At 40.6% G+C, this 23,891-nt stretch overlaps 1 protein-coding gene across 6 annotated transcripts in view; it reads left to right on the top strand.

Moving 5' to 3' along the window:
* Positions 1 to 23,891, top strand: part of POU2AF2 (POU class 2 homeobox associating factor 2) — a 487,862-nt gene that overhangs the window by 246,605 nt on the left and 217,366 nt on the right. For all 6 annotated transcript variants that reach the window (XM_053900520.1, XM_053900525.1, XM_053900522.1 and 3 more), the window contains one exon: positions 3,079 to 3,199. The gene's annotated coding sequence lies outside the window, so the exon portion shown is untranslated. The remainder of the gene's footprint in view (positions 1 to 3,078; positions 3,200 to 23,891) is intronic.

Genomic DNA, 23,891 nt, shown 5'->3' with positions numbered 1-23,891 from the left:
CAAACTACAATAGCAGAGTAAGTTACACCAGAGAGCCACGAATCAGAAGCAAGTGCTCTAGCTACGTTTGCACCAGAAAAAAATAGATTCTGGATTCTGTGGGAAAAATAATTGTAAGGGATGAAGAAAGGTCATGAACTAATGATAAAGGGAACAATTCATCACAAAGATACTGTAATTATAAACTTGTATGCACCTAATGGAATAGCTTCAAAATATGCAAAACAAAAAGTAGTTTATGAAGCCTAATTGCTTAGGATATAAATTGATGCCTATGTGTCATTTACCTAAGTCTTAGAAATCTTTTACTCTCAGCATAAACTTTTATTGCCTTAACAGTCGGTGTTGAGTCTATAACACACTCACTCAACAAGTCTTAAAATACAGAGTAAGTTCAAAGAGCTATTCACACATCAGTTAAAATGATTGGCCTCAGGAAACAAGACAAGAACCAGCACAGAGAGCTCTCATTTGACCGAGCCTTGTTCCTAACCTCTGTCTCCTTCCTCTCCTGTCACTGCGGAGGCAACCTGCAGGTCCAGCCCCAACCACACTTCCGGGATCAAGTCAGACATCATGATGCAGAGATTGGTGATTGGCACCTGTTAGCTCGGCATCGTTATTCTTGCTGCTAGTAAATTTGCCTTCTCCACTCCTCTTCACTTCAAACCCTTGCCTCACTTTTACCAACCTCCCTCGCAAGGACTTAGTATTGGTCCCTGAATCATACTTTTACTAATCAACTGCTGGACTTAGGAGCAATCCCTCACCTCTGGTCAGTGTGTTCCATCTGTCAGGTGAGACTGCCCATTCCTTCTGCTTCACTATTTCCCTATCAGTGAACAGTTACCATCATGTCCCGTAGGAACAATGCTTATTGAACAAGACAGTGCTGTCTCTTCCAGAATTGCATCTAGGTCAGGTGCATTGCCTTCTGTCCTGTTCCTGTGGGTGTGGGTCTAGTGTCGGGTGCCTGCCAGATACCTGAGTACTCCTTCTGATTCCCATGCCCGATAGTTGCAACACTAGGTTTCTATGATTCTAGTTCCAGATTATCACTGACTCTGATTTGTAACTCTTGCCTTCCCTACATCTACTGTCTGATCTGCCACTCAGTGGAAATTCATTCAAGTCCATTAAATCCCTAACACTTACGGAATATCTACACCATGCTACACTTGGTGTAGCCATTGGAGATAACAAGAATAAAATCTCATCCAATGCTGAGAGCCTAGAATAGGAGGGACATGGAAAAAAATTTAAAGGGAGGTCATGTCATTGTTGGTCCCTATGTCCAGGTCTCTGAACACATAGGATTTGGTAGACATCAGATGAAGGCTTTCATGGCTCACTCAGATGTTTATCTCACATCGAACCCCTGTAGCTGCAGCAATATTTTTGACCCATATACTGTTTTATATTGTTTTTACTCTTAGTCATCCATTGTTTAATTTGTAAGGAATTCCACTGTTGAAGTACAGAAAGTTGAAGGGAAATATAAAAACCTGAAAATTCTATACATCTAAAAACGATACCAGTTAATGTTTTGTAAATACAAAAGAGAAGTTTCCAAATACCAAGATAGGAAAGGCTCCAATTCGTTTTAATATATTTTTGGTCCTAAAGTCAAATATGATATCAAGTCATACTAAGATTTATTTGTCCATAAATTATTCCTTTTCATATAGAATTAAGTTAAAGTAAATCAAAGAGTGTATATCACTTGATATTATAAAAAAATTTCTCCTTAAATAATTATTAGACTCTGAAGAGTAAAATATTGGCGTAATATTTTCTTATGATGGAATATTTAGAGAATACAAAGAAGTAGATAATAATACAATAAATACACAAATTCTCAGCACCTAGCTTAAGAATTTAGAACATGGATCTAAAATATATCTATTTTCCTTTTAAAATAACATTTTAATATATATCATGTAAAAATGATAGAACAATTGTTAAACTTCCTAAGAGGGTTTGCAAGATTTTACTATAAAAGGAGTTGACAAGTCAGAAAACATTAGAAAATGCTTCCTGAAGCATTTGCTGAAGTCACAGAGTGCTTTGTAACCGTGGATGTAGTGACAACAAATTTCTTTCCAGACCCGCTCATTGATTTTTACCTAAGAAGCTCAACAAAAAGCAAAGACTTAATGAGCCTTGAATATGGTTTTTGAATATTGTTTTGTATCCTTAAGTTCAGAGCAAACAGCACAGAAAACTTCCTCCAGAATTCTCTACATTATGAACCAGTCTGTGTTGTTGAAACAGCCAGACACAGGGTGAGAGGTAGTTGGAAGCCATCACTAAATGCTAGACTCCACGTCAGACACATTACGTGCATTTATTTATTTGGCTCTTGTAACCATCCCTTGAAATAGGCATTATTGTGGTTGCCACGTGGCACATGAGGAAACCAAGGGCTAAAGAGGTTATGAGTCTTGCCCTAGGCCAGCCGTGTTGAAGCCACTACTCCAACGGATGGACACACATCTGACTCCAAAGCCCATGGGGTGTGTTCTCTGTATCAGCAAGCCTAGGGAGTTCAAGGTTTAGAACCAAGAGCAGCACGTGATAAGACCTCACAAATGAAAGCACACTACCTTCACCTCATCAAGGTGAGCCAGTGCGTCTTTTCTACTCTTCAAAGGGCACAGTCAAACTCAGGCAGGAGCTCCTAGAACTCTCAGAGGTCTCCAGTCTCATTCTCTCCCTGGAGAAGCTGGGGGCACCCGGCCTCAGCACTTGCTGATCTCCTGCACTCCTGAAGGCAGAGGGAAGACTCCCTCAGCAAGGCAACTAGCGGCCTAGGTCACACATATAAAGAACACACCAGGTCCTGATCGCCTGGGCTGCCAGGGCCTCAGCCAGTAATTGTTGGTCAAAACCCACAGTGCGTTTCTGAAATCATGAGTCTATGTCTAGATTCTCTGGCTTCACTGTGAGTCCGGGCATCCTTCCAGCTTCATTCCCACCCTTTCTCTTCCCTGGGCCTCGCCTGTGGCACTCAACACTCTTGTTTCACGTTAACTCAGACCAATGCAAAATTCTAACTATGCAGCTTTGTCACTTCAGGAAGAGAAAAAGAGGGAGGAGGAAGAGGCAGAGAAAGGAGCAAGAGGAGCAACAGAAGGAAGAGAGTACGCAAGAGGACGTGATCTCTTTGGACTTCATATTACTGGTCTGTTAAAGGAAGGTACGTTCTCATTAATTTGTCCTGGATGTAGAATTATGGGGAAAGCCCGCAAGCCCAGTTTTCAGCGACACGTGCACACACACAGTATATTTCGCCCGCGGTTCCAAGCAGTTCATGGACTGGAAACTAGATCTTTCTACCATTCCTTCCAGCTCTATGGGAGCAATCCTACTATACATGGAAATCAAGCCTCTTTCATTGCTATCAAATTCTGGTTCCAATTCAAGGGGGTGATGGGGAAATAATAATAATGATTGTTGTTTAGTTAGCAACCTATAGGTGAAAATCCAACTCATGTCAAATGGTATTAAGGATAGCATCATTATTCTAGGTACTTTGTTTATGTATTTGGCTTCTGGGTTTTTGTTATGTTTTGTTTTTGTTTTTGTTTTTTTTTGGGGGGGGGAGGGGGGTGTGGTTGAAACACAATGTTCCATTAGTTTCAGGTATACAACATAGTGATTCCACTCCTTTCTCTGCTTACCACTACTGTAGCTACCATCTGTCACCATGCATGCTATTACAATGTCACTGTCTATATTCCCTAACCCAACCTTTCATCCCCGTGACTCATTCATTCCATAGCTAGAGCCTCTATCTCCCCCTCCCCTACACCCATTTGGCCCATCCTCCCACCCCCTCCCCTCTGGCACCCATCGGTCTGTTCTCTGTCTTTATGTGTCTGATTTTGCTTTTTGTTTGTCTGTTCATTATTTTTATTCTACAGATGAGTGAAACCATTGGCATTTGTCCTTCTCAATCTAACTTATTTCTCTTAGCATGATACCCTCTAGGTGCACCCATATTGTTGCAAACGGCATGATCTCATACTTTTCTATGGCTGCATAATATTATGCACACAAACCACATCTTCCCTATCCACTTATCTATCTATCAATGGACGCTTGGGTTGTTTCCATTTCTTGGCTATTGTAAATAATGCTGCAATAAATGTAGGGGTGCTATATCTTTTCCAGATGATGTATTCGTTTTCTTTGGGTAAATACCCAGTAGTGGAATTGTTGGGTTATATGATATTTCTATCTTCAATACTGTTTTCCACAGTGGCTTTGCCAATTTACATTCCCAACTGTGAAGGAAGGTTCTTTTTTCTCCACATTCTGTCTAATACCTGTTATATCTTGTCCTTTTAGCCATTCTTACAGGTATAGTGTGATATCTTACTGTGGTTTTGATTTGCATTTTCCTGATGATGAGTGATGTTGAGCAACCTTTCATGTGCCTGTTGGCCATCTGTATATCTTCTTTGGAAAAATGTCTTTTCAGGTCCTCTGTCCATTTTTTAATCATATTGTTTATTTGGTGTTGAGTTGTGTAAGTTCTTTATATATTTTGGATATTAAATATATCATTTGAAAATATCTTCTCCAATTCAGTAGATTGCCTTTTTATTTCATTGATGGTTTCCAACACTGTGTGAAATTTTTTTTATTTTCATGTAGTCCCAATAATTTATTTTTGCTTTTGTTTCCCTTGCCTCAGGAGGCATACCTAGAAAAATGTTGCTATGGCCCATGTCCAAGACATTACTGCCTATGCTCTCTTCTAGGATTTTTATGGTTTCAGGTGTCATATGTAGGTCTTCAATCCATTTTGAGTTTATTTTTGTGTGTGATGTTAGAAAGTGGCCCAGTTTTCCCAGCACCATTTATTGAAGATACTGTCTTTTCCCTGCTGTATATTCTTGTTTGTCATAGATTAATTGACCATATAAGCATAGCTTTATTTCTGGGCTGTCTGTTCTGTTCCATTGATCTACGAGTCTCTTTCTGTGTCAGTACCATACTGCTTAGATTACTAAAGCTTTGTAGTATATTTTGAAATTTGGAATGTAATACTTCATTTTGTTTTTCTTTTTCAAGATTTCTTTGCCTATGTGGGATCTTTTGTGGTTCCATACAACCATACAAATTTTAGTATTGTTTGTTCTTGTTCTGTGAAAAATACACTTGGTATTTTGATAGGGATTGCAGTGAATCTGTAGATTGATTTAAGAATATTTTGATAATATTAATTCTTCCAATTCATGCCCATGGAATATCTTTCCATTTGTCTGTGTCATCTTCAATTTCGTTTATCAGTGTTTTATAGTTTTCAGAGTACAGCTCTTTCACCTGCTAGATTAAGTGTATTCCTAACTGTTTTATTCTTTTGGGGATAATTGTAAGTTATTCCAGCTACTTTAATAGACTACAGGTAAGCCTCAACTCCTGACAGAGTAGGAGTTGTTAAGCTGCCTCAGCAGTTCTTGGCCAGACTCCTCCTTCCCATCCTATCTGCACCCCTTCCACCCCCACACCAAACTTTCAAAGAAATTGCCGGGAGTTCCTTTGTTCTACAGAATAGCAACTTGAAATGAGCAATGAAGTTTTCCGGGTGTTTTTCCTATTCTATTCTATTCTATTCTATTCTATTCTATTCTATTCTATTCTATTCTATTTATTCTATTCTATTCTTTCACAGTTTGAATGATAATCACAGAGGAAGTTCCCTAGGCTGTGTTGTGTTTCCATGGTGACAGGAGAGGTCAGGGTTAACAAACTCTCCAGTGCTGGGAACCTTCTGCTGCCGGGTGGATGCAAGGGAAGGCCTGGCAGTCCAAGTGTTACCAGGAGACCCACTTTCACAGCCTCATCCTTTGAATGGGTCACAGAGCCTGACTTGTGCCTCTCTGAATGGACAAACCAGGGATGTCTTGAAAGTAATAATAGCTCCATCACTTCCCGCTATGAAGAAATGTGCTGTGCCCTTCCTCCCAAAGGCCGGGACCATTGCCTCTCACTAACAACAATCCACGGATTGTTGGGATATGTATGTGCTCTTTGTATTGGCACCAGAAGCTCAGAGATGCCAAGCTTTAGAAACTCAATGTACTTTAGAAAAGCAATTTGATCTTTGGGAACAAGGGATCCTAAATAAGTTCTGACCATGTCAGGGCAGGCTAAAAAGATGAATTAATTAAAAGGCGAGTAGGAAGCATGCAGTTTAAATTAAGTATCAGATGACCTAAATAAATCCCCTTAAAACATAACTCAGCTCTTTTTCTGAAACCACATGTCCTGATTTTACTCATTTGGATTCTCCTTTTGTGCCTTTATGTGGGTAGATAATGTCACAAAATTTGTATAGCTTTCTTCAGATCAGAAATATAGGTGAAGAATGATGGACTCAAGATGAGCTCTGAGGGTAAAGTAATTGAAATCTGTGATTTATTTGAGGGGAGACAGATGATTCTATGTATGATGAAAGATATGGATGCTGTTAGGATCCTAGATAAGGGGTGGAATAGATTTTGTGGATCTTTAGGCTGTGGTACCAAGGACTGAGACATGGGCCATTTTAAGCAGTACTAGTCAATGCTTAGGAGTTCTGCTACCAAGAAGACTTAAGCATTCTGTACAGGCATTGTCTCCCATGACCATCTGTATGCTAATTGTGTGGGAAACAAAGGCAGAAGGAAATGGCAGATACAATTAAATTTCCTTATAACCTGCTGCCCATTGACAGTACTTAAGCAGGGAGCATATTTCTCTAGGAACTCCTTACTATCTTAATGTTAATGCTTTGCTTGAGGGAAAACAACCCTAGCTTGACAATAGGTAGGCCTCCAGTATACTGAATCTTCTTTAGCATATGAAAACCTCTTTGGAAACTTCCTCTTGACTTTATCTCCCCCAACTCCCAAGTGTACAACCAGTCTCTCCTCAAGGTAGGGGGCAGCACTTTCTGCCTAAGAGTCCTGTCCCCTTTTTGCACCAAAGACATCTCAATAATTCATTCTTGGCCCTTGGCTCCAGACCCCCATCACTCCAAACCCTATCACTAACGACTCAAACCTCAGTCCAGCTCCATATACCCAGTGGCCTGTTAGGTTCTCTGAATGTCCGTCAGACACACTAAACTTAACAGGAATGAATCTGAACCCCCTTGTTTTCACCCCTTCATCTGTTTCTCCTCTCTCAGGGCCCTCTGTCAGTAGCCATTGCCACGAACCCAGCCAGAAATCTGGGGGTCACCCTTACCTCCCCTTTCTACCTTAGGCTGAGCAACAGTTATAGAGTCTTGTCTCTTCTCTGTAAATACCTCTCAAATCCATTTCCTTCTTTCTGTCTTCGTTTCCACTCTCTCTGTTGAGGCTTCCATTGCCTCTCTTGAGGATTATCACATCCTCTGACACTGGGCATCCTGCCTCCACCCTGCCCACATCCACAAATCCTTTCTTTACTCCATGGTCAGAGTGACATTTCCGAGATTCAAATATGGATCTTTGCTTAAAAGCTTAAAAGCAGTCAATGGTTCTCTAATGCCCTTGGGGTAAACCCCAAATTCCATTACGAGTATCATAAAACTTGGTGGCATCTGTCCGTTCTTACCTCTCCAGCTTCATCATATCCCACCTTTCCACCTGCACACCACCCTCACCTCCACACACATAGTATACATATAAATTCCAGCTGGGATGAACTATGTGGTTTGCTAAATGCATTTCTTTCTCTTGACCCTGGGTCTTTGTCGTAGAAAGCCGTTCACACTCGTACCCACTCTGGTCTTCCTGGCCCATGTCTTGCTGGGCTAAGTCCTGCTTATGCTTCAGATGTTACCTTCACTTTCTTCAAGGCTGTGGCCCCATCCCTCCACCCCCAGTTTACCCTCTATGGTCTCATAACACTGTGTACTTCCTTCACCAAAGCTCTTTAACACCAGAGTTGTTATTCTTATGTGATATCTTATTATCATTAGTGTCCCTTTGTCTTTTTGTATCTTTATTTTAGATGTAAACTCCATGAGGGCAGGGACTGCGTCTGTGTTATTCACCAAAATGTGTGCAGTGCTCCACATAGTGCTCAAAAATATTTATGGAATGTTCTTGAAGAATCTCCATCACCAAATAAGCACCTGGTAGAAATCTAGATTATGTAAGCTCTGAAGTCCTCCTGCTTTTTGAGTAGCTCTGAATTTTCAACATGGACTAACAAAGTGTCAAGTACTTCAAAACCCATTTTTATTATTTCGCATTTCATGTGGTTAAGATTCTCCTTCCCCGTTTACAATCTAGGACAGCAATTTACATTCACCTTCCACGGGTTCCCACCAGAATTGTACTGGAGGAACATTTTGGCAATATCGCTTTTCTAAGAAAATTCCTGTGGATTAAAATTTGGCTCACGTAGAAGCTAAATAACCAGCCCTTCCAAAAAACACGGGTGGAGTGCATTTTCCCAAACATTTTTGGCATTTTTTTTCCAAGACAGGGAATAATTTGGATGGAAGAGAGGATTAAAGATTATCTCCTTTGGAAATAGCATATAGAGAAAGAGGAGTTTGCCAATTGTCTAAATATTTTCACCATGATGTCTTGGGCCACTTGGTAATCTCCATAATTTCTAACAAATGTAAAATGTTTTTGTGGAATTACAGTGTTTGAGAAGACTTCTGGCAGTTATCTGGCCTTTTCTGGCAATTTCAATCGGGACCTCCATGGGTTACCAGTCACCTTTCTAAAAGCCAGCCTTGATAATAACACCTTTCTTTGCAAAATCCTTTGCTGCTTATTCCAGTGGCTACAGGAATAAAACTCAGCCTCATCCACATGGCTCACAAGACCCTACACTGCACCACCCTACCTCTCTTTGAGAGCTCATCTTTCCTGGGTCCCTCCACGTATCTTATATTCCAGTCACACTGTATAACTTACCATTCTCCAGATGCACCTTGCTCTTCCAAAGTTCCAGACTTTTGCCTGTCTCTGCCTTGCACCTGGATTCCCTGCTTCCTTATCCATCTTTGCCAAGGCAATTTTATTCATCCACCAATGCCCAGCATTCCAGTGTCTGTAATGCTTGAGTAACTAATGGGAACCCAGTTGCCCAGGGTTCTAAATATCAGACCAAGGCAGTTAAACACTGCCCCAAGGTGGTGAGACGGAAGGATTCTGAGTAGATGGATGGTACACCCAGAGCTGTGTTCAGTGGACAAGTTACAACTGGCCAACAGCCCCAGGGACCAGACAGTGTTGATGGTCACATAGTGTATAGCCAATAATAAGGAAAAACCATCATTTCCTTGTTTCCTAGAGGTGAATCCCAGATATTCTTATTCCTTCCTCCTAGTACAATATGGCATTTTGCTCCTTAAGTGGTGTTCTTCTTGCCATACTGCTGGCCAGCCGTAAACTTGTACTGGCCACACACACTGCAGACAAACAGATCAAAGTGTCCCTTACGTCATCAGGCCCTTCTTGTGTGAGGTTTGATTTCAGGCTCCCACCTTCACGACATCTGTCAAGATTTCTCAATCACCCATCTGCTAACCAGTTTCATGCAGAAAATGACAATGAGAACGGAGGCATGCTTACCCAATGCCACAGTGATTTTCAAAAAACAATGGATCTTTGTAGTTTGTCTTCATCTTCTTTACTTAGGGTTTCTGTAAATGGCAGAATTGGAGAGTGGAAAGATAAAGATAAAATGACTTGAGAAAGTTCAGTTTAAATTTGAAAATCCTTCATGCTTGCCGTCCCTGACACTGAGAAATGGAAGCCAGTAATTTCCAATTGACAACACAACTAAAAAACATTAAAAAAATTTTTTTCAATATTTATTTATTTTTGAGAGAGAGCAAAAGAGACAGAGAATGAGCAGGAAGGGGCAGAGAATATGAAGCAGGCTCCAGGCTCTGAGCTGTCAGCACAGAGTCTGACACGGGGATCGAACTCACTATCCATGAGATCGTGACCTTAGCCGAAGTCGGACATTCAACCGACTGAGGCACCCAGGTGCCCCATAACTGAAAAAGATTTAAAGAGAAGGACCTGAAATGGGTACATGTGTTTTAAAGTTAATTTATTTATTTTGGAGAGGGAGGGACAGAGAGAGGGAAAGCGAAATCCCAAATAGGCCCTGTGGTAAGCAGTGCAGCGTAAGGCTTGAACCCACAAACTGTGAGATCACATTCTGAGCTGAGCTGAAACCAAGAGTCAGATGCTTAACCAATTGCGCAACCCAGGCACCCTGGGTATATGTGTTTTAAACGGACACAAAAAGATCTCATGCTTTGTAAAAGAAACATAAAAACTTTTCAACTAAGAGAACTGCTTTCAAGAAATCCAAACTGTTTTAGAGTGCAAGTAAATGTCCCCACAATAAATTCAACCTGAATGGGTGTGTTTTGCACATGCCATGTGCTTTGCAATTACTTCAGAATTTCCCATCACTTGTCTTCCCTTTTCACAGATCAGTGCTATTTGTCCTAAGGGAAAAGATGCTTGTCTTCTACAAGAGCTAAGAACTTTCTTCCTGGCTCTTTGCTTTAATTACCTACCCCCACCTGGGGAAGAAACCTTTTTACTTTCTTCGTTAGCTTCCTTGGGCTGTCAAACACCGTTTTTTAAAAGTTAAGAAAAAATAAAAGATAATGCTTAAATTTAGTCCAACGGTATACAGTTACTGACCTCCCTGTGCCACCTTCTTCCCCAAATAATGGGTGATTTGGTTGAATTTGGTTGGGGTTTCTATGAAATGCTTTGGGCGTGTGGACCCTGCATGAGACACTTCCTAAGACTTTTTTTTTTTTTTTTTTTTTTTTTGAGAGAAAGAGAGAGAATGAGTGGGGAGGGGCAGAGAGAGAGGGAGACACAGAATCTGAAACAGGCTCCAGGCTCTGAGCTGTCAGCACAGAGCCCCGTGCAGGGCTCCAACCCATGAACCATGAGATCATGACCTGAACTGAAGTCGGACGCTTAACCAACTGAGCCACCCAGGCACCCTAGAGTGTGTTTTTTTTAATGCTTGTTCACAACTTAAGCAGTTCTTCACCTCTTTTCCTCCCCAGCATCCTCAAAGATTAACAGGCATGCCTGCACTTATGTTTTGGTTTTTGAAGAATGTCATTTGCACTTTGTTTTTATTTTTATTTAAAAAAATTGTTTTTAATGTTTTTATTTATTTTTGAGATAGAGAAAGACAGAGCATGAGCAGGGGAGGGGCAGAGAGAGGGAGGGAGACACAGAATCCAAAGCAGGCTCCAGGCTCTAAGCTGTCAGCACAGAGCCCCACGCAGGGCTTGAACTCACGGACTGTGAGATCATGACCTGAGCTGAAGTCGGATGCTTAACTGACTGAGCCACCCAGGCGCCCCTGTTTTTATTTTTAAATGTTATAATTTCATGTGACTTTTATTAACACAAGCCACCCCAGCATTACCACCATGGTGTATGTGTGTATTAGGGTGTTGAAAAAGAGTGGCATCTTATTCAGGAATGTCCTAAAGGATTTCCAAGTAGAGTTCTCGGCTCTCAGTGCAGGGGGGCAGGTAGGTGACAGCCTGAGTGGTGGCAGGTGGATGCCCGGTTTCATCTTCTAGGTTTCTGGCCCGGCCAGGCTTGCTGGTGACCTCCCCTGGGTTAAAAACCAACTTCCTGCAAACATGCGAAGGAGACTTCCGCAGATTAACAGCCACCACCCAAAGGGAGAAGATGACAGAGGAGGAGGTCAGGGCAGAAAGAAGGCTTGTCTTTGAGAATGAGGTTTGACAGTAGGCAGGGCACTTCCTGCTTGCAGAGGGAGTAGCGACCCGGGCACTTCTTCGTGTTAGGGAGTCATGGCCAAGGTTTGTCAAAACACAGCCATTCAGAACACCCTAATGCCAGCCGGGCAGGAGCTCCGGGCTGTTGCAGATAAAATCATGAGGAATTCCTTCAGAGCAAAAGAGTTGCAGCCCATGAGCTCTCTGGGGCTAAGCAAATGCAGGTGTCTAATTGTGCACATTATTATCTTCCTGAGGCCCAGCTTGGAGCAAGCCAATTCCCTTTGCAAAATCCTTTAAGGCTGCCACCCTCTTTGAACAGAGTCTAAAATCTTCAAGCACCCTTTTAAAGATTTCCCCAAATTCTGTTCTATGAAATTTTCCAATCTCGAGTCACGAGACTCCAAATGTGCAGACACCCTAGTAGCTACAGGTCTTTGCTCAAGCAGTATCCTCGTCTGGAAGGCACACTTCTCCCTCCAGTGGAAGTTCTACATTCCCCTCAAGGTCCAGCCCGATGCCAGGGTTTCCCCCCTTACAATAAGCCTCTTCCCCTCTGTTTGAACTCTGTTACAATATTTCTTTTTTTTTTTTTCAACTTTTTTTTTTTTTTTTTTTTTTTTGGGACAGAGAGAGACAGAGCATGAATGGGGGAGGGGCAGAGAGAGAGGGAGACACAGAATCGGAAACAGGCTCCAGGCTCCGAGCCATCAGCCCAGAGCCTGACGCGGGGCTCGAACACACGGACTGCGAGATCGTGACCTGGCTGAAGTCGGACGCTTAACCGACTGCGCCACCCAGGCGCCCCTATGTTACAATATTTCTAATATCATTTCCAGGGACAATTACAAGGTCAGATTTGGACATCAAATACATCTGGACTCTTCTGCCAATTCTGCAGTTTACTGTCATGTGAAGCAACAGACTAATCTTTCCTAAACCTCAATTTTCTCCTCTGATGAATGGGAATTATTCTAAATTGTGGTAGCTGTGAGGATTGAATCAGAAAATACCAGGAGGAAAGCAGTTAGAATACTTCCTGGCACCACATACAAGTTTGCTATTATTTTTTGTTTCTTTCAACAGAGTGTCCTATTAAGGCCACATCTTACTTGGCATCTATTCTCAAAAGCACTGATTTCCACCTGGTAGGAGCTAAAAAACTCTTCATTGAATTCAGATGTTTATTGAGCAGATAAGAATGATAGGTGATAACCTACAAGGCACTTCTGCAGGGCCTATGCCATCTGATGCTGTCTTTTAAATGTGGTCACTCTGAAAGGGACAATATCTGGGAATAATAGGGCATACTTCATCCTGCAGCAATATTGTTAACTTTTTTTTTGGGGGGGGGGGGTTGGAGAGAGAGCGTGAGTGGTTGGAGAGTGGCACAGGAGGTGGAGAAAGAGAGAATCATAAGCAAGCTCCACACTCAGCACAGAACCCAACTCAGGGCTTGATCTCACAACAGTGAGATCATGACCCCAGCCAAGATCAAGAGTCAGATGCTCAACCAACTGAGCCACTCGGGTATCCCAATCATTAAAACTTTTAATTAAAATCTGGAAGATTGTCAGCTCTAATGCTCCCAATCAAAATATTGAAAAGAACTACATTGCAGTATTTAATTTTCTAATCCAATTAATAATATTTCTTTCTGCCTTCTTATTAATTTGTTGTTTGCAATGTATACTTTATCAAGTAACAGCAGGATTATTAGAGCCAGTGATAAATCTGAGGACCATGTGAAAGGGCTGAGGATAGCAAAAAACCAGAGGTGACTCTCTGTTCAAAAAGAGCAAAGACCTCAGAAGGTGGCTTTATTGAGAACTTTTTAGTTTTCAGCCTTTGGCAACTCACCATCAATGTGACTCATCAGCACACCAGAAAAGTAGATTGAGAAATGCAGAAAGGTAACTTGTTTCCAGTGGGCTGGGATGCTTTACTTGGAATATGGGAAGGATTCTTGAAGAAATTGTATACAAGTGAAATGGTGAATGGATAATCTAATCTAAATTCATCCTGACCCAAATTTCATCCTGAGCGTGCATGCAGACTTACCTATTACAGAGAGGAGAGGCCTCAGTCATCAGACCTAATCATTTTGTTCTAAGTTAAAACAAGATACATTGATGACTAATAGGAAGCAGTACATTTTCTTCTATTCATTTAGACCAAATAATATTTTCCATATCTTTTACCCTTTAGCAGCAAAAGAACTCCTGTGTCTATCCTTTCATAGTGGAAATATCTTCGAATCAGGACACAGGCAGGGGACATGGGTTCTTTCTTGACTTTAAACACTGACGTGGGGCAAGTTGTTCTGTCCTTTGGGGTGGGAATTGATCTCCTGGTAGCACAGCTCCCCTGACTCACAGATATACCTTTACAGTCTCATTCTCATTCATCATAAAGACAGAGTCCCCTGAGAAAGGTAGACTGTCCTTAAGCTCTAGGTAAATACAAATGCCTTAAACGGATTCCACCTGCTTCCAGTGTCAAGGCCTGTGTGATTTCTTGGGGAACTTGGGTTCTCCTGGCACCTCCACGTCTTAGGGTCTTTGTTCTCTCACATGCTGGTACTGCACCTTACCTTACCAACTGATGGGAATCTTTGCTTTACTCACCACACACACACACACACACACACACACACACACACACCAAACCTAACTTCCTATTATATATTTAAATGTTTAGTAAAAGTTAGTAAATATCAATGAAGATGCCAGGGACAGGTCAGAGCCAAAGATTACAGACATTTGTTGGTTCCTGTCTTAAAGAGACCTGGCTTATAATTCTGGTCTATCACGTATCAGTTGTATAATCTTGGGAAATTTGTGTAACCTCTCTGAGTCTTAAAAATCACTTAAAAGACATTACCTCCATTATAGGATTGCCATCAGAATAAATGAGAAAAGGCATACTCAACTCAAGTTTCTGAAAGACTTATGGCCTTCCAAGACTGGCATTTAAAAACAGATACAAATTGGGGCACCTGGGTGGCTCAGTCAGTTAAGTGTCTGACTTTGACTCAAGTCATGACCTTGTGGTCCGTGAGTTTGAGCCCCATGTCAGGCTCTGTGCTAGCAGCTCAGAGCCTAGAGGCTGCTTCGGATTCTGTGTCTTCCTCTCTCTTGGCCCTTTCCCCACTCACACTCTGTCAAAAATGAATAAACATTAAGAACATTTAAAAAATTCATATAAATAGGGGCACCTTGCTGGCTCAGTTGGCTAAGTGTCTGACTTTGGCTCAGGTCATGATATCCTAGTCTGTGGGTTCCAGCCCCATGTTGGGCTCTGTGATAGCAGCTCAGAACCTGGAGCCTGCTTCAGATTCTGTGTCTCCCTCTCTCTCTGATCTTCCCCTACTCATGCTCTCTCTCTTTCTCTCTCTCTCTCTCTCAAAAAAAAAAATAAACTAAAAACAATTTTTAAATAAAACATAGATATAAATAAAACAATATTGGGACTTCCACATCTACAAATATGGAGTACATTTAATATTCCTCCCACTAAGTACAAATAAAAACTTGGCATTATGTGTAAAACAAGCGTAAGAAGACTGTAAGAGCTAAAGGGAGGAAGGCTGAACAGCCAGGAATCTTTGGATCTGAGGAAAGACAGCGGTGAGTTCCCTGGGTTTTCTTTTTACCTCATATATTCCAGATTTGGAGCTGAAGAAACCAGCAACTGGGAAATGGCAATGGGCAAAGACAGTAAGAGCCCCAACAAAAGCTTGGTCCCCATAGCCATAGGAGTAGGAAAAAAGCAGCTGAACAATGCAGAAAACTTTAGACAATAATTTCTCTACTCCAGCTAAACACCACCTCCACACATGCCAGTGAAGGATGACTGGAAGTGAAGATTTCTACCCTTGTAAGGCAGTAATGAGGTGCCCTAACACCCCTTCAGGCTGATAGCAGAAAAGGTCGAATGGGAAGCCAGGACTTTCATCCTCACCCAGCAACAATGAGGTCACTTGCATTTCATTGTTAGTAGAGATCACATGGGAAGTTAGAACCCACACTCCCATCCAGCAGTAATGAGATGGTATGCACTTTTCCTTTGCTGGAGCAGTGTCAGAACAACAACAACAACAATAACAACAACAGCAGCAGCAACAAACAGTTGAAGTGGAGGGTTTAAATAAGAGTCATAATCTTATAACATAATATGAAAATGTCCAGGTTTCAATCAAATATCACTTATCATACCAAGAATCAAGAATATCTCAAACTAATGAGAAAAGACCATAAATGCCAATGCAAGATAACATAAATTTCAGAACTACCTGACAAGGATTTTAAAGAAGCTATTATAAAGATGAGTCTATGAGTAATTATGAACGCTTGAAAAAAAATCGAAAAAATGTAGAAAGCCTGAGCAAACAAGTTGAGAATCTCATCAAGACAATAGAAGACATAAAATAGAACCAAATGGGGCACCTGGGTGGTTCAGTCAGTTGAGCGTCTGACTTCGGCTCAGGTCATGATCTCATAGTTTGTGGGTTCGAGCCCCGCATCAGGCTCTGCTGACCACTTGCTCAGAGCCTAGAGCCTGCTTCAAATTCTGTGTTTCCTTCTCTCTCTGCCCCTCCCCAACTCACACTTTATCTCACTCTGTTTCTCAAAAATAAATAAATGTAAAAAAAAAATTAAAGCAGAAGGATGAAACTAGACCACTTTCTTATACCATTCACAAAAATAAACTCAAAATGGATAAAGGACCTGAATGTGAGACAGGAAACCATCAAAACCCTAGTGGAGAAAGCAGGAAAAAAACCTCTCTGACCTCAGACTCAGCCATTTCTTACTTGACACATCCCCAAAGGCAAGGGAATTAAAAGCAAAAATGAACTATTGGGACCTCATGAAGATAAAATCTTCTGCACTGCAAAGGAAACAATCAACAAAACTAAAAGGCAGCCGATGGAACGGGAAAAGATATTTGCAAATGACATATCGGACAAAGGGCTAGTATCCAAAATCTATAAAGAGCTCACCAAACTCCACACCCAAGAAACAAATAATCCAGTGAAGAAATGGACAGAAAACATGAATAGACACGTCTCTAAAGAAGACATCCAGATGGCCAACAGGCACATGAAAAGATGCTCAACATCACTCATCAGGGAAATACAAATCAAAACCACACTGAGATACCACCTCATGCCAGTCAGAGTGGCTAAAATGAACAAACCAGGAGACTATAGATGCTGGAGAAGATGTGGAGAAACGGGAACGCTCTTGCACTGTTGGTAGGAATGCAAACTGGTGCAGCCGCTCTGGAAAACAGTGCGGAGGTTCCTCAAAAAATTAAAAATAGATCTCCCCTATGACCCAGCAATAGCACTGCTAGGAATTTACCCAAGGGATACAGGAGTGCTGATGCATAGGGGCACTCGTACCCCAATGTTTATAGCAGCACTGTCAACAATATCCAAATTATGGAAAGAGCCTAAATGTCTACCAACTGATGGATGGATAAAGAAAGCGTGGTTTATATACACAATGGAATACTACGTGGCAATGAGAAAGAATGCAATATGGCCTTTTGTAGCAACGTGGATGGAACTGGAGAGTGTTATGCTCAGTGAAATAAGTCATACAGAGAAAGACAGATACCATATGTTTTCACTCTCATGTGGATCCTGGAAAACTTAACAGAAGACCAAGGGGGAGGGGAAGAAAAAAAAGAGGTTAGAGAGGGGAGGGAGTCAAACCAGAAGAGACTCTTAAAAACTGAGAACAAACTGAGTGTTGATGGGGGGTGGGAAGGAGGGGAGGGTAGGTGATGGGCATTGAGGAGGGCACCTGTTGGGATGAGCATGGGTGTTTTATGGAAACCAATTTGACAATAAATTTCATATTAAAAAAAATTAAATAAAAATTAAATAAATAAAAAATAAATAGAACCAAATGGAAATTTTAGAATTGAAGAAAACAACTGTGGTAGAATAATGAGCTTAATGCTAGAATGGAGGAGACAGAGGAAAGAAATCAGTGACCTAGAAGATGGAGTCGTAGAAATTACCCACTCTAAACAACAGAAAGTAGACTGGAAAAAAAAAGTAAATATAGCTTCAGAGACCTTTGTGACTATAATAAAAGATCTAACATTCATGTCATTGGAGCCCAAGAAAGGAGGAGAAAGGGTATGACGGAAAAAGTACTCAGAAATAATGGCTGAAATCTTCCTAAATTTGACAAGAGATAGAAATGTACAAATTCAAGAAGCTGAGCAAACCCCAACCAGATTACACCTAGATAAGCCAGTGAAAATAACCCAGGAAATGACCCCAAGACGGGCAGAACAGACTCTCCACAGCTAATGCTAGAAAAGAGGCCACATCAAAAACCATAGGAAGGGTGGATACATGGTCCAAAAAAAAAAAAATTAACCTGTGAGAGACTAACCACATGGGGAGAAACCATGCAAGAATGGACAAAGGAGAGCAGCAGAACCCACACCAGGTACCCCAGCCATGAGGGACCTGCATTGGGAAGATGTATCCCCATAACATTTGGCTTTGAAAACCAGAGGCACTTAACTTCATGAGTTTTTACAATCAGTACGGCTCAACACCTGGAACTTTAAAAATCAGCAGGCTCAGCTCTGGGAGAGCTGGAGGACAATAGGAAACTGAGTCCTGCCCTTAAAAGGACAGCACAACAAATAGCCCCATTGAGATACAGCATAGAAGCAGCAGGTTGAAAAATGCCTGGGGCTTATGGGAAAGAGATATATTTACTAATCTCAGACTCGTGCAGGGACATTTAGGTGACTTCTCCAAGAATAAAAGAGATGGATGGTGCTATTTTTCTCCATCACCTCCCAGCCTAGATACAAACACACCTGCGGGAACCAACAGGAACCACCAGGAACACTTGCCACTAATTTTGCTAACAGCAACCCCCACCTCTGAGTTCTCCTGTGGATCTACTCCATCCAGCTCACCCCACTCCACCAGAGTCCGTTTGATGCAAGGCATTGTGCAAGCAGTTCCCACTGGCCAGCACCACTCCAAAGTGACTCCCTCCATGGGTAGAGGGAAACACAACCACACATGCACAGTCTGATTGCAGTCCTAGCAGTGGGCTGGGGGCAGTCCTCAGGTCTGACTGCAGGCCCACCCACCAATAAAAGCTTCTCGGGGGACAACACAGGAAAGCATCCTACAGTTCTGTGTGACTGCAGTTCTGGCAAACATCAGGTCTGACCCAATTCAATCCCAAGGTGACCCCAGACTGGCCCCTTAATAACACAGGGACTAAACCCTGACCATAACAGGTAAAAGGAGCCATTGCAGATGACTGGACTGAAGGCAAGCACATCTCAACCATAACAGTAGGGTGCATGCAACACAAGGGACAAACCCTTGAAGTGCCAAGTTCTTGTGAACAGGGGACATTGCACTGCAGGATACAACAGGACCTCTTCTTCATAAGGGCACCACTTTAAAAGGCAGGAGATGTAACTGATTTTCCTAACACAAACAGAAAGCTAGACAAAACGAGACAGATGAAAGGCAAGGACAAAATCACAGTAAGAGAGCTAAACAGAGCAGAGATTAGCAATATGCCTGCTAGAGAATTCATAGGTTCGAGTCATAAAGATAATCATGGACTTGAGAAAAGAGTGGAAGACCTCAGTGAGATCCTCAAAAAAAGAGAAAATATAAAAAAGAACCAATCAGAGGGGAACCTAAGTGATTCAGTCAGTTGAGCCTCTGACTCTTGATTTTGGCTCAGGTTGTAAACCCATGGTTGTGGGATTGAGGCCTGCATTGAGCTCCATGCAGAGCATGACACCTGCTTAAGATTCTCTCTCTCGGGGTGCTTGGGTGGTTTAGTTGTTAAGTGTCTGAGTTTAGCTCAGGTCATGAGCCATGGAAAGGGTCAGTGTCAGAACAAATTTCCTCATCTATAAAATAGAAACAGAAGCTGCCTGGAGCATATATAGGAGTCAGAATTAGTCAGACTCACTGGCTGGTTGAACAATGGAGGGCCCAGGCAGGTGGAAGAGAAATAAGGGGTTTCTACCTGCCCCATTACCTGAGGTTGGTGACATAGGAGCCAGAGCCCTTTGAGTGCATGATTTGGAGTGCATTCAGCTTATCTCAGGGCTGGGTTCTCCCTGGGACAGGGTGAGGAGGAGTTTCAGGAAGGCTTCCAAGAAGGGGTCCTGGGGCACCTGGGTGGCTCAGTCAGTTAAGCATCCAACTTTGGCTCAGGTCATGAATTCACGGGTTCATGGGTTCAAGTCCCATGTTGGGTTCTGTGCTGATAGCTCAAAGCCTGGAGCCTGCTTTGGATTCTGTGTCTCCTTATCTCTTCCTCTCCCCCACTTATGCTCTGTCTCTCTCTCTTAAAAATAAACATTAAACAAAAGATTTTCTCTCTCTCTCTCTCTCTCTCTCTCTCTCTCTCTCTCTCTCTCCCTCTCCCTCTCTCCCTCTCCCTCTGCCCCCTCTTCTGCTCTCTTTCTGTGAAATAAAGAAATAAATGAAAATAAAAAATTAAATTAAAAATGAAACCATGAGAGAGGAAGAATTCAATAACTGAAATTAAAAATATACTAAAGGGAATAAATAGTAGTCTAGAGGAAGGAGAAGAATGAATTAGTGAGCTGGAAGACAGAGTAATGGAAAGCAATCAAGCCAAACAGAAAAAAGAAAGAAAAAAGGATAATAAAAAGTGAGACTAGATTAAGGGAATTCAACACCTTTAAGCATAATAACATTTTCATTATAGGGATCTTAGCAGGAGAAAAGAGAGAGATGGGGTGAAGAAAATTTATTTGAAGGAATAATAGCTGAAAACTTCCTGAATTGGAGGAAGGAAATAGAGATCCAGATCCAGGAGGCACAGGGAGCCTGCAACAAAATCAACCCAAGGAGGTCCACAATAAGGCATATAGTAATTCAAATGGCAAAAAGTAGTAATAAAGAAATAATTTTAAAACCAGCAAGAGGAAAGAAAGCAGTTACATTTAAGGGAAACCCCATAAGTCTATCAGCAGATTTTTTAGTAGAAACCTTACAGGCTGGAAAGGAGTGGGGTGACACATTCAAATGCTTAAAGGAAAAAAAAACCTGCAACAAAGACTACTCTGCTCCATAGCTCTCATTAAGAATAGAAGGAGAGATAAAGAGTTTCCCAGACAAACAAAAGTTAAAGGATTTCATCACCACTAAATCAGCCTTACAAGAAATGTTAAAGAGGATTCTTTGAGTGGAAAGGAAAGACCATAAGTAGGAATAAGAAAAGTAGGAAAGAAAAAAAATTCACAGGCACATATAAATGCTATAAAAGTGGTAGATTAATCATTTATAAAACTAGTATGGAAGTGAAAGCCCAAAAACAGCAAAATCAAGTGTATCTATAAAAATCAGCCAAAGGATTCACAAAATAAAGAATGTAGTGTATGACAGTATATACCTAAAATGTGTGTATGGATGGAGTGGTAAAAATTTAGTTCTTTTAGAATGGGTTCAAACCTAAATGGCCATCAACCTAATATAGACTGCTGTATTCATAAAACGTTATATATAAACCTCATGGTAAACACAAATTAAAAACCTGTAGAAGATATACAAAAAAAATAAAGAGAAAGGCATCCAGGTGTATCACTAAAGAAAGCCATCAAACCATAAGAAAAGATGGCAAGAAAAGAAAGGAACAGGGAAGAGCTACAAAAACAACCATAAAACAAGTAACAAATTAGCAATAAATACATACCTATCAATAATTACTTTGAATGTAAATGGACTAAATAGTCCAACCAAAAGACATAGGGTGACTGAATGGATAAAAAAGCAAGACCAATCTATATGCTGCCTACAAAAGATTCATTTCAGACCTAATTCCAGATTAAAACTGAAGGGATGAAAAACATTTATCACGAAAATGGAAGTGAAAAGGAAGCTGGGGTAGCAATATTTATATTGGACAAAATAGACTTTAAAACAAAGACTATAACAAGAACCAAAGAAGGGCACTACATAGTCATAAAGGAAACAATCTGGTAAGAAGATACAACAATTATAAATTTTAATGCATCCAATATGAGAGCACCCAAATACATAAAGCAGCTATTAACAAACATAAAGGAAGAAATTGATAGTATACAATAATAGTAGACTTTCACATCTCACTGGCATCAATGGACAGATCATTCAAACAGAAAATCAACAAGGAAATCATAGTTTTGAATGACACGTTGGACCAAATGAATCTAAACAGATATATCCAGAACATTCCACCCCAAAACAGCAGAATACACATTCTTTTCAAGTGCTCCATTGAGCACTTGAACATTCTCCAGAATATATCACAAAGATCAAAAAGATTGAAGATGAAAATCATATCATGCATATCTTTCAACCATAATGCTGTGAAGCTCGAAATCAACCACAAGAAACAAAAATCTGGAAAGAACACAAATACATGGAGGTTAAATAACATGTTAGTAAACAATGAATTGGTCAACCAAGACATCAAAGAGGAAATCATAAAATACATGGAGACAAATGAAAGTGAAAATACAAAACCTTTGGGATACAGCAAAAGCTCTTCTAAGAGGCAAGATTATAGCAATACAGGACTACATTAAGAAGCAAGAAAAATCTCAAATAAATAACCTAACCTTATACTTAAAGGAGTTAGAAAAAGAAGATCAAAGCACAAAGCCAGTATAAGGAATGAAATAATAAAGATTAGATCAGAAATAAATGAAACAGAAACTAAAAAAAGAATAGAACAGATCAATGAAACCAGGAGCTGGTTCTTTGAAAAGATCAACAAAATTGATAAACCTTTAGCCAGACTCATCAAAAAAGTAAAATAAAAGCAAGAAAAGAGAGGATTAAAATAAAATTGGAAAGAGGATAAATAACAACCAACAACACAGAAATGCAAAGGATTATAAGACAATATTATGAAAAATTATATGCCAACAAATTGACATATAAGAAGAAATGTATAAATTCCCAGAAACATATAACCTCCCAAAACTGAATCAGGAAGAAACAGAAAATTTGAACAGACTGATCACTAGCAATGACATTGAATCAGTAATCAAAGAATTCCCAACAAACTAAAGTCCTGGACCAGATGGCTTCCCAGGTGAATTCTTCCAAACATTTAAACAAGAGTTAATACTTATTCTTCTCAAACTATTCCAAAAACATAAGAGGAAGGAAAGCTTCCAAGTTCATTCTATGAGGACAGCATTACCCTGATACCAAAATCAGAGAAAGACACCACAAAGGAAGAAAATTAGGGACCAATGTCTCTGATGAACATAGGTGCAAAAATCCTCAACAAAATACCAGCAAACCAAATCTAACAATACATTTAAAAAATTATTCACCACAGTCAAGTGGTATTTATTCCTGGGATGCAAGGGTGGTTCAAAATTCATAAATCAATCAATGTGATACTTCACATCAACAAAAGAAAGGATGAAAACCATATGCTCATCTCAGTAGATACAGAGCAAGCATTTGACAAAGTACAGCATTCATTCATGATAAAAACCCTTAACAAAATGCGTTTAGGGGGAACATACCTCAACATAATAAAGGCCATATAGGAAAAACCCACAGCTAACATCAGACTCAATGATGAAAAACAGAGAGCTTTTCCCTTAAGATCAGAAGCAAGACAAGGGACATCCGCTCTCACATAGTATTGGAAGTACTGGCCATAAAAGTCAAACAAAACAGAAATAGAAGGCATCCAAATTGGTAAAGAAGAAGTAACATTTTCACTATTTGCAGATGACATGATACTCTGTATAGAAAACCTCCACCAAAAAGTTGCCAGAAGTGATAAATAAAATCAGTAAAGTCATAGGATACAAAATCAGTGTATAGAAGTCTGTTGCATTTCTATACACTAATAATGAAGTAGAGGAAAGAGAAATTAAGAAAACAATCCCATTTACAATTACACCAAAAATAATAAAATACCTAGGAATAAACTTAATGAAGCAGGAGAAAGATCTGTACTCTGAAAAATGTAGAGCAGTGATGAAGGAAATTGAAGATGGCATTGACAAATGAAAAGATATTCTATGCTCACAGATTGGGAGAACCAACATTATTAAAATGTCCATCCTATCCAGAGCAAAGTATGGATTT

Source organism: Panthera pardus, unplaced genomic scaffold (genome assembly GCF_024362965.1).
Source record: "Panthera pardus isolate Hobbes unplaced genomic scaffold, ASM2436296v1 HiC_scaffold_12, whole genome shotgun sequence".
In the NCBI taxonomy this organism is placed as follows: domain Eukaryota; kingdom Metazoa; phylum Chordata; class Mammalia; order Carnivora; family Felidae; genus Panthera; species Panthera pardus.
The sequence above is the reverse complement of the archived record's forward strand: the minus strand, read 5'-3'. Positions and strand labels throughout refer to the sequence as shown.